This window comes from Pantherophis guttatus, chromosome 1 (genome assembly GCF_059756535.1).
Source record: "Pantherophis guttatus breed Tessera chromosome 1, ASM5975653v1, whole genome shotgun sequence".
Lineage (NCBI taxonomy): Eukaryota > Metazoa > Chordata > Lepidosauria > Squamata > Colubridae > Pantherophis > Pantherophis guttatus.
In genome coordinates, this window is record NC_142063.1 from 74,799,652 (window position 1) to 74,807,669 (window position 8,018).

The 8,018-nt window shown below is 38.1% G+C and overlaps 1 long non-coding RNA gene across 1 annotated transcript; it reads right to left on the reverse strand.

The window, feature by feature from the left end:
• Nucleotides 1-369: 369 nt before the first annotated feature.
• On the reverse strand, nt 370-7,997 carry LOC148116449 (uncharacterized). The gene is made up of 2 exons (XR_015729476.1): nt 7,909-7,997; nt 370-3,689 (listed from the first exon to the last, which is right to left on the reverse strand). It is a non-coding gene; the product is annotated as an uncharacterized LOC148116449 (long non-coding RNA).
• Between the last annotated feature and the right edge of the window lie 21 nt (nt 7,998-8,018).

The window sequence follows — 8,018 nt, forward strand, 5'->3', positions numbered from 1 at the left end:
GAAGTTTCTAGAAGTCTTCTAGAAAGTAAGTAGGACTGACTCTAGTGCCTTTTATTTGATGAGTAGAAAAGATACAACAGTAACTAGGACACTATTTCTGTTAAGAGCAACCAGGGAAGTGATTGCTGAGTGTAGGTGACTGAAGATGTATGAAGATTGATGGAGAAGATAGGTTACTCAAAAAAAGGCTACATATAAGAAACAGAAGATATCATTTTTAGATGAGCTGAAACCCTCAAAAAATGAAATTGTTGTAAAAAGTAGTTGAAGTTTGACCTAAAAGCATTAGAAGGATCGTAACACTCTTCGTGGGACTGCTGAGCAAACGTTCGAATTCCTATGTGTCACAGACCATTTGTCAGATCAGTTAAGAACGGTACAAGATTTATTCCCCATGATATGAGTCATATTCCCTACTGGTTTAGGCTTTCTCCTTTGCTTTTTTCACCATGATCCAAGTTCTGTGAAATAAACAGAAAAGAAAACCTATTAGAAAAGCTGCATGTTTATCCTAGTTGTCAGAGAATCTAAAAGAGCAAATGATTTTCAAACTAATTAACTGGGACGCTGGATTCCTACTATATAGATCTGCTAAAATTGCCCCTGCAAAGATGGGATGGAATACTAGATGGCAAGCAAAGAGATTCAGAGAACATTTTAGACTTCCCTGACATCTAGTGGTCATTTGAATGTTACATGTCAGATCTGGTAGCCCTGTGCCTTTTGTAAGGAAAAACCTGCCCAAATAAAAATGCCTTTAAGTAATTACGGTACTTTAAAAAATTCACTCTTATGCTTCCACATTGTGTCTGATTGGCACACTGCAAGGTTCTTAAAAGTAAACAAATGTATAAGGGAGATTATGCAAACAGCTTTTCAAGTAGTTTTTTAAAAAAATCCTACTGAGCCACCTATTTTGGATAATTATTTAGTATCATTATTGATAGTTTTTGAAGTCATGTAACAATATAGTGTTACATTGTTTTGAGTATCTTTCTCATTTGCAAAAACATCTAATTTGCCTCATTTAAAATTTGGGTAGATTGTTTTATATGGGCTTTATATATTTACCCATATAGTAGGGCTGTATTACTATTATCCTTCTCATCTTTTCTACTTCTCCTATTTGTATCTTATGATTATATTACTTTGTTGTTTGTACTGAGAGCTTCTGCACTGGAGGCAAATTCCTTGTATGTCCAATCACAGTTGGCCAATAAAGCTATTTTCTTTTTTCTTTTTTTAATATATATGTTTTATTTGTAGTTTTCCTTTAACAGCCATACATATTTTGTGGACAGTGTATTTACTGGGTCAATATACTTTTTACACAATGCTAACAGTAATAATACAATTAAATATACATAATGCTAGCCTTCCAACTTCTAACCTTAAAATGCACATTATAATTATAATAGATTCTTTTATAATCCAGTGTGCATAATACTATCTTCCCAATTTGTACTCATCTCCCCCTCCCCCTAATTTGTTGGGATTCTTCTACATTTACATCTTTGTCTTTAAACAATACCATTCTCTTTATGATTTTTTGTCACTTTCTTCATAAATACATTTAAACATCGACAACATTTCTTCATATAGTATATTTGTTGTCCCCTGCTGAGTCACTAATATTTTAAAACTTACTCAATATTTCACCATAATTCCAATATCCCAATTATCTAGAAACCCAATAAGGTCAATTATTAACAAGGTTTAATCAGTCCCGGGATTATACCTCAAAGTCCCCTAAATTTCTAATCCTTAAAAGTTATAAATTTCAATATACTTTTTACACAGTTAGTAATAATAATAATAATAATACAGTTAGGTTATCTAATCACAGACTTCCACCTTCTAACCTTAATATGCTTATTATTATAGTAAATGCTATTATCCATCGATATGTCTACTACTATTTTCCCAATTTGTACTTTCTACTTTTTTCTTTTAGTTTTTAATACAGTCACCATATTGAAAGGTATTTTATCTCTATCCATCATCTCTTGCCCTTTTTAAAATTTCATCATTTATTGATTTTTGGTCACTTTTTTATATTTCTCTCTTGGAATCTTATATATCTTTCTAACATTTTTATACAAACTAAATATTCCGTCTGGCTTACCCCTTGTCTCCTTCTGCTGCATCATTTGAGAATCCTTTCTTTATTTTGGGGAGATTTTTCTTTTTTTCCTCTGTTCTATTATAAACTCTTAAAGGATTATCTATTTGATTCATACTTATTGTTCCTATCTCTTCAATGTCTTTATCTTCTTGCAACTTGTTTTGATTTGTCTCCTCTTCTGGTTTCTCATCTGTTTTCTGAATATTATGTTCATCTTTTCCCCCCATTGTTGAGGATCTTCTACACTCATATCTTTATCTTTGAATAATCCCATTATCTCCTTACGATTCTTTATCACATTTTCATATATACTTTTAAGCATCAATAACATTTCTTCATACATCTCTATTGTCCCCTGTTGAGTCATTTTGTAATAGTTTAATATATTAAAAATTACTCAATATACCCCTAAGGTTCCAATGTCCCAATATCTAAAAACTCCAAAAAAGCCAATTATTAATAAAATTTAATCAGTCCCAGAATTATACCTCCAAATCCCCTAAACTTATAGTCCTTAAAAGCTATTTGATAATTTACAGTCTTTATAATTTTCCAGTTTACATCTTCCCAATTGTCCAAATTTTATAGTCTTATTTAGCTTTTCTTCTTTTCTTTTTTCTTCTATTACCTTTCTTCTTTTGCCTCATAGGATGTTCTGTCAAGTAACATTAGTAATCCAAATCCAAATTGCCCCACCAAATTTTCTCAAGTCTTTCAAGTCCATCATCCAGTGAACAGTTTCAAAAGAGTTTTAGTTATTTGCAATTCAGTTTGTCTTAAAGGTCTTCAAAAAGCTCACTAAATATTTCCAAACATCCAGATCGCCTACTGAAATAGAATCAAGGTCAAGTGGCCTTTCAGGTGTTGTTTACTTTCCCTCCTTTCCTTTATTTACTGTGTTTCCTCGAAAATAAGACATGTCTGGATAATAAGCCCAAACGGGCTTTTCAGCGCATGTGATAATATAAGCCACCCCCGCAAAATAAGCCCCCCCACCAACTACTTACATGCATGCACAGCTGGTCTTGCTATTTCTTCTGGTTGCTTGCCGCACAACCAAAATGAGTTGAGGCGAGGCCGGGGGGGGGGAAGTGGGGCATGCCCTCCCCTCTTTGTTCTTCGCACTGGCTGAGCAGCCCAACATGTCCCGTCCCACCCCAATGGCAACAGCAGCCTGATTGCTTCCCTTCCCTGCTGTCTCTTTATCGAGAAGGGTGGCAGGTGGAGAAGCAAGACGTGTGGAGCAAGACGTGGATCCCCTTGCTGTCTCTTCTCTCCTCCTAACCGGGCATGGCAGGGCTCCTGCCCCTTGCTTAGCCACCAACTCCCTTTAGGGATGCAATTTGCAGATGGCAGGTGGGGCAGGCGAGAAGCGGGATGCAGGTCTTACCTTTCAAGCTCTGTTGCTTTCCTCACCATTGTGTCCAGGGAAACATGTTGTAAAAGAAAACCTTCTTTCGAGTTCAAGAAGTTTGATTGAACTGAGAGGGCAGCTCTGTTGGCCTTGAAGGAAACGGGGAAGGGTACAGACAGTCCAGGCAAGGCTTTTCAGAATTAGTAAGGCCTGCAGGCAGGGAGGAACAGGGGCAGAATGAACAGAAGAGACAGAGCTCAGGTGCGGAGCAAGAATCACCCCCTCCTGATGCAAGGGCTCGGAGAGTGCAGAGAAGGTGTAATCCATGCAGATGGAGCAGGCTACTTGCGAGAATAGTGCCCTGCCTATCTTCACCAGGCATACCTGGGGAATGAGACTTAAGGAGATGCCGTGGGGAGGGGCATTTGTTGGGAACAAACACTGAGTTCCTGAAGTGTTGCATGCCGATGTTTGAACTTGCTACGGATCCTTGCATTCCTTTTGGCATTCTGGACTAATTACCTGGATCTTTTGCTCCCTGACCTCCTTGATTTGCTCTTGTTTTGCCAAATACATTTGGGATTTATTGCTGTGCAGCCTTGGTGCAGACAGCATTGGGCTGGACTAATTGCAGCCAGAGGCTGCTTGAGGTTTGTGTGGGGGTTTGCTATCACTCTGTTTTGGGACTTTCCAGAAATGTGGGAGCATTTGGGACGATTTGGAGCAATAAAGGGGCAGTTTGAACTGCCAGCTGTTTGTGTTGTCTCTGGGCCATGCCCTGGGTCATCACACCACTTTCTTAATGTTTGGAGATTATTTTTTTGAATTCTTTTACTTGGGTTAAATCTCTAGAATAAAAGTTGGAAGTTATCTCACCCAGTTTCAATACTCTGTACATGAACCGCTCCAGCACAAATCTTATTGTCTCAGTTGGCACAGCTTGTGACTTGCCAAAATGCCCATCATCCCTGCTGCCATTTAGGAGAGCTTTCTTTTGATCTAATGAGGAAATTGTGGTTTCCTTATGATCAATGAAGCATCTCTTCTTTCTTCCCCACCCTTCCAGGGTGGCTTTGACCTCATAGGGTCTCCTGGCAAGCAGATACCGGCTGGTTTTCATCGAGCTCAGCAGAGCTCTGCTATTTTCCAGCTGTTCCTGCCACAATGCCAACTGGTCTCCAAAGCTATGCTATTCTATTCTATTCTATTCTATTCTATTCTATTCTATTCTATTCTATTCTATTCTATTCTATTCTATTCTATTCTATTCTATTCTATTCTATTCTATTCTATTCTACCCTACCCTACCCTACCCTACCCTACCCTACCCTACCCTACCCTACTCTATTCTAAAGTTGAATAATACATTTGGGATTATAATTTTCTCAAAATATGTCACATTATTTTTGAATTAAATATGTCTATATGCAGACATATGATTATAGGAGATATTTGGAGAAGGCTCTCCAAAACAGCTTGATTTTCTTTTTCATAATTTGTTATTAAAGATTTTAATTACAGGAAAACAGTTTGGTTTTCAAGAGTTTTTGAAAGATCAGTGAAAAGCAGGCCAGCCTAATCTCCAAAGGGAGGCTGCTCCATAAGGTTGCTCCAGAGAAGGAATGCTTTCTTGTTTTTGCCATCATCTTTACTGATCATTCCTTCATTGTGGATATTTCAGTCTTCCCATTTTTATGCATATAATATAATCTTGCAGCAGTAATCATATATAGCAATAGTCTTCTGTGGCTCTTTTCTAATTTTCTGCCTGCTAATCCCAGCAAAAAAGTTCTGGTTTCAGAATATTAAAAAAAAATATTAATTTTTGAAATTCTTCATGTCTTTGTGTGTCTTTGAACACAAAATGTTCTGGCTTTTTTTACAAGTCCACCAGGCATGAACTGCTGAAGTCACACACTATTTTCATGAACCATTGAAAAGTGATGAGAACAGGTTGTATATTAAAATTTCATGAAAATATTGTGTGGCTTCATTGGCCTTGTTGGCTTGAAGAAGGAGAACAATGTCCACTATTTTAGTAATAGAAGGTCATTCATAAGTATGACTTGTCTGTACATTAGATGTTCTGAATGTGGGAACAGTTTGCAAATGGCCTTGGTCAAGAATCTGGCCTAAGATGATGAAAAGAACCATCAGGAGTGTGATGTGAGATCACAATGCAACCCCCAGCCTTTCTTACTTGTGTTCCAACATCAAATACAAGTATGTAACTCAGGGAGGTTGTGTTCTGATGCATATCTCATCTTTCGCTTCTTTCACCCATCCTGTTGATACCTATGCACTGTAGACCAACAGAAGTAATTTTCCAAAATCATACTGTATGTACCTTCAATCACCTTGGAAATAACATTGTATTACAAGTAGCTGTATCTATTTCAAATGAATCAATATCATACAACCATATTATTAGTAAGACAGAAAGATGGGACAAAGGCAAATTCCTGCAGAGGGCAGCAGTTCTTCAAATTTCAACCACCGCCTGTAAATAGTTATAAATGGAGAATGGTTGTCAGTAGTGTATTTTTTATCTGAATGCTAAACATTTCAAAAGAGTTGACAAAAATTGACAAAGCATCTGACAAACCCATCATCCAAGAAAATGCATCAGTTCTGAGGTTAAATCTGCTAGCTTTTTTATTTTTATTTTGAACATGCAGTACTTCTAACAGCTGTAAAATCCTACTCCATTCTCAAAATTCACCCATTGTTTCTGTAGAATCATCTACACTACAGAATAAACCTATGTGTTTTCCTAGAAAGAAGCCTATTTTGTTAAAGTCGGTATGATGTGGTGGCTAGAATGCTAGACTAGAACTAGAGAGACTATTTCAATTCACCATTCAGCCATGAATCTCACTTGGAGCCTTTGGGTCAGTGATTACCTCTCAGCTTAATTTAACTCAGCAGGTGGCTGTAAGGATGAAATTGCAGGGTTTTTGCGTGCCGCAAATGCTACTTTGAGTTATTGGAGGAAAGGCAGGCTATAACCATTGTAACTATACCAATCCCAAGATAAATTACAACTTCTCTAGCAAAAGAGATGCAAAGAGACTGTGAGGGAGGCAAAAAGAAATTTTGAGGAACGTATTACCAAAACTGCGAAGACATACAGTATAATAAAAAAATCCTCAAATACATTAGAAGCAGGAAGCCAGCCAAGGAGGCTGCTGGTGCCTTGGATGAAGAAGGAATGAAAGGTGTGTTAAGAAGATAAAAGGAAATTGTAGAGGAGCTGAAGGAAATTATTTGGATTAGTTTACACAGGAGAAAAATTGAGGCAGATCCCTGAGCCTTAGCAACTAATCTCAGGGAGGGAGTCAGATTAACTGAGCCATGCTGTGGTAACAAGGGAAGAAATGCTAAGGCTTATTGACCAATTGAATTCATTACCAGGCCCCAATGGCATCCACTTGAGGAATATTAAGCAGCTTAAAGCTGACATTGTGGATGTCCTAACTAAAGTATGTAACTTGTCTCTACACTTGGCTTCTGTAATTGAGGACTGGAAACTGGCCAACATAACTCTAATTTTTAAGAAGGGCTCCTGGGGAGATCCAGCCTGTTTCATATGTGTTCCTGCTATTAAAGATAAAATTACCAAACATTTGAGATTCAGGCCTTAATCAAGGATACCCAATATGACTTCATTAAAAACCAATCCTGTCTATTTGAGTTTTCTGAGGATGTTATTATTTATTTATTTGTATCCCGCCTTTATTGATTTTCACAAATAACTCAAGGCACCAAGCATACCTTCCTCCTGTGAAGTGAGTTAGGTTGGGAGAGAGCATCAGGCTCAAGGTCACCCAGTTGGCTTTCATTATAAGGCAGGATTAGAACTCATGATCTCCTATCTTTTAGTTTGGTGCCTTAATCACTAGACCAAACTGGCTCTCTATTAAGCAGGTGGATAAGGATGATTGAGTAGGCATCTTCTACTTAGATTTTTAAAAAGCCTTTGATTACATTTCTCATCAAATATTTCTCAGTATGCTTAACTGCCATGCAATAAAAGAATCTTCTATTGTGTCCAAAGGACAGGGGGAAAAAAGAATAAATGGACATTTCTTACAATGGAGGGATGTAACTTGTGGGGTCTCTCAGTGTGCTGTCCTAATATTGGTGTTCTCTAACATATTTATAAATAACTAGCTGATAACCCAGTGCTGCTCGGGTATTTATAGATATCAAAGTGTTTGTTTGATAGGGGGCCATTGAGAGGGGCCTTTCTTCCCCCATCATCCCTGCCCTCTCCCTTCCACCCCCCACTTTCCTACCTGTGCCACCATCCATTTTACCATTTTCTCAAACTGGGCCTGGGACTGGAACATAAATCCCTGAGCTGGGCCATGCTGCGCCTCCTTCAACCCTGCTGAAATAGGCTGGATCTCCTCTGTGGCCTCCATACCTGTTTCACCTTGGTTGGTGTGGTCCCATCCTTCGTGCAATAAGTTGGGGTGAAGGACGATCCTGGGAAAATGGGCCGAAGCTATGTGGGAGGGGTGGACGATCCGGTTA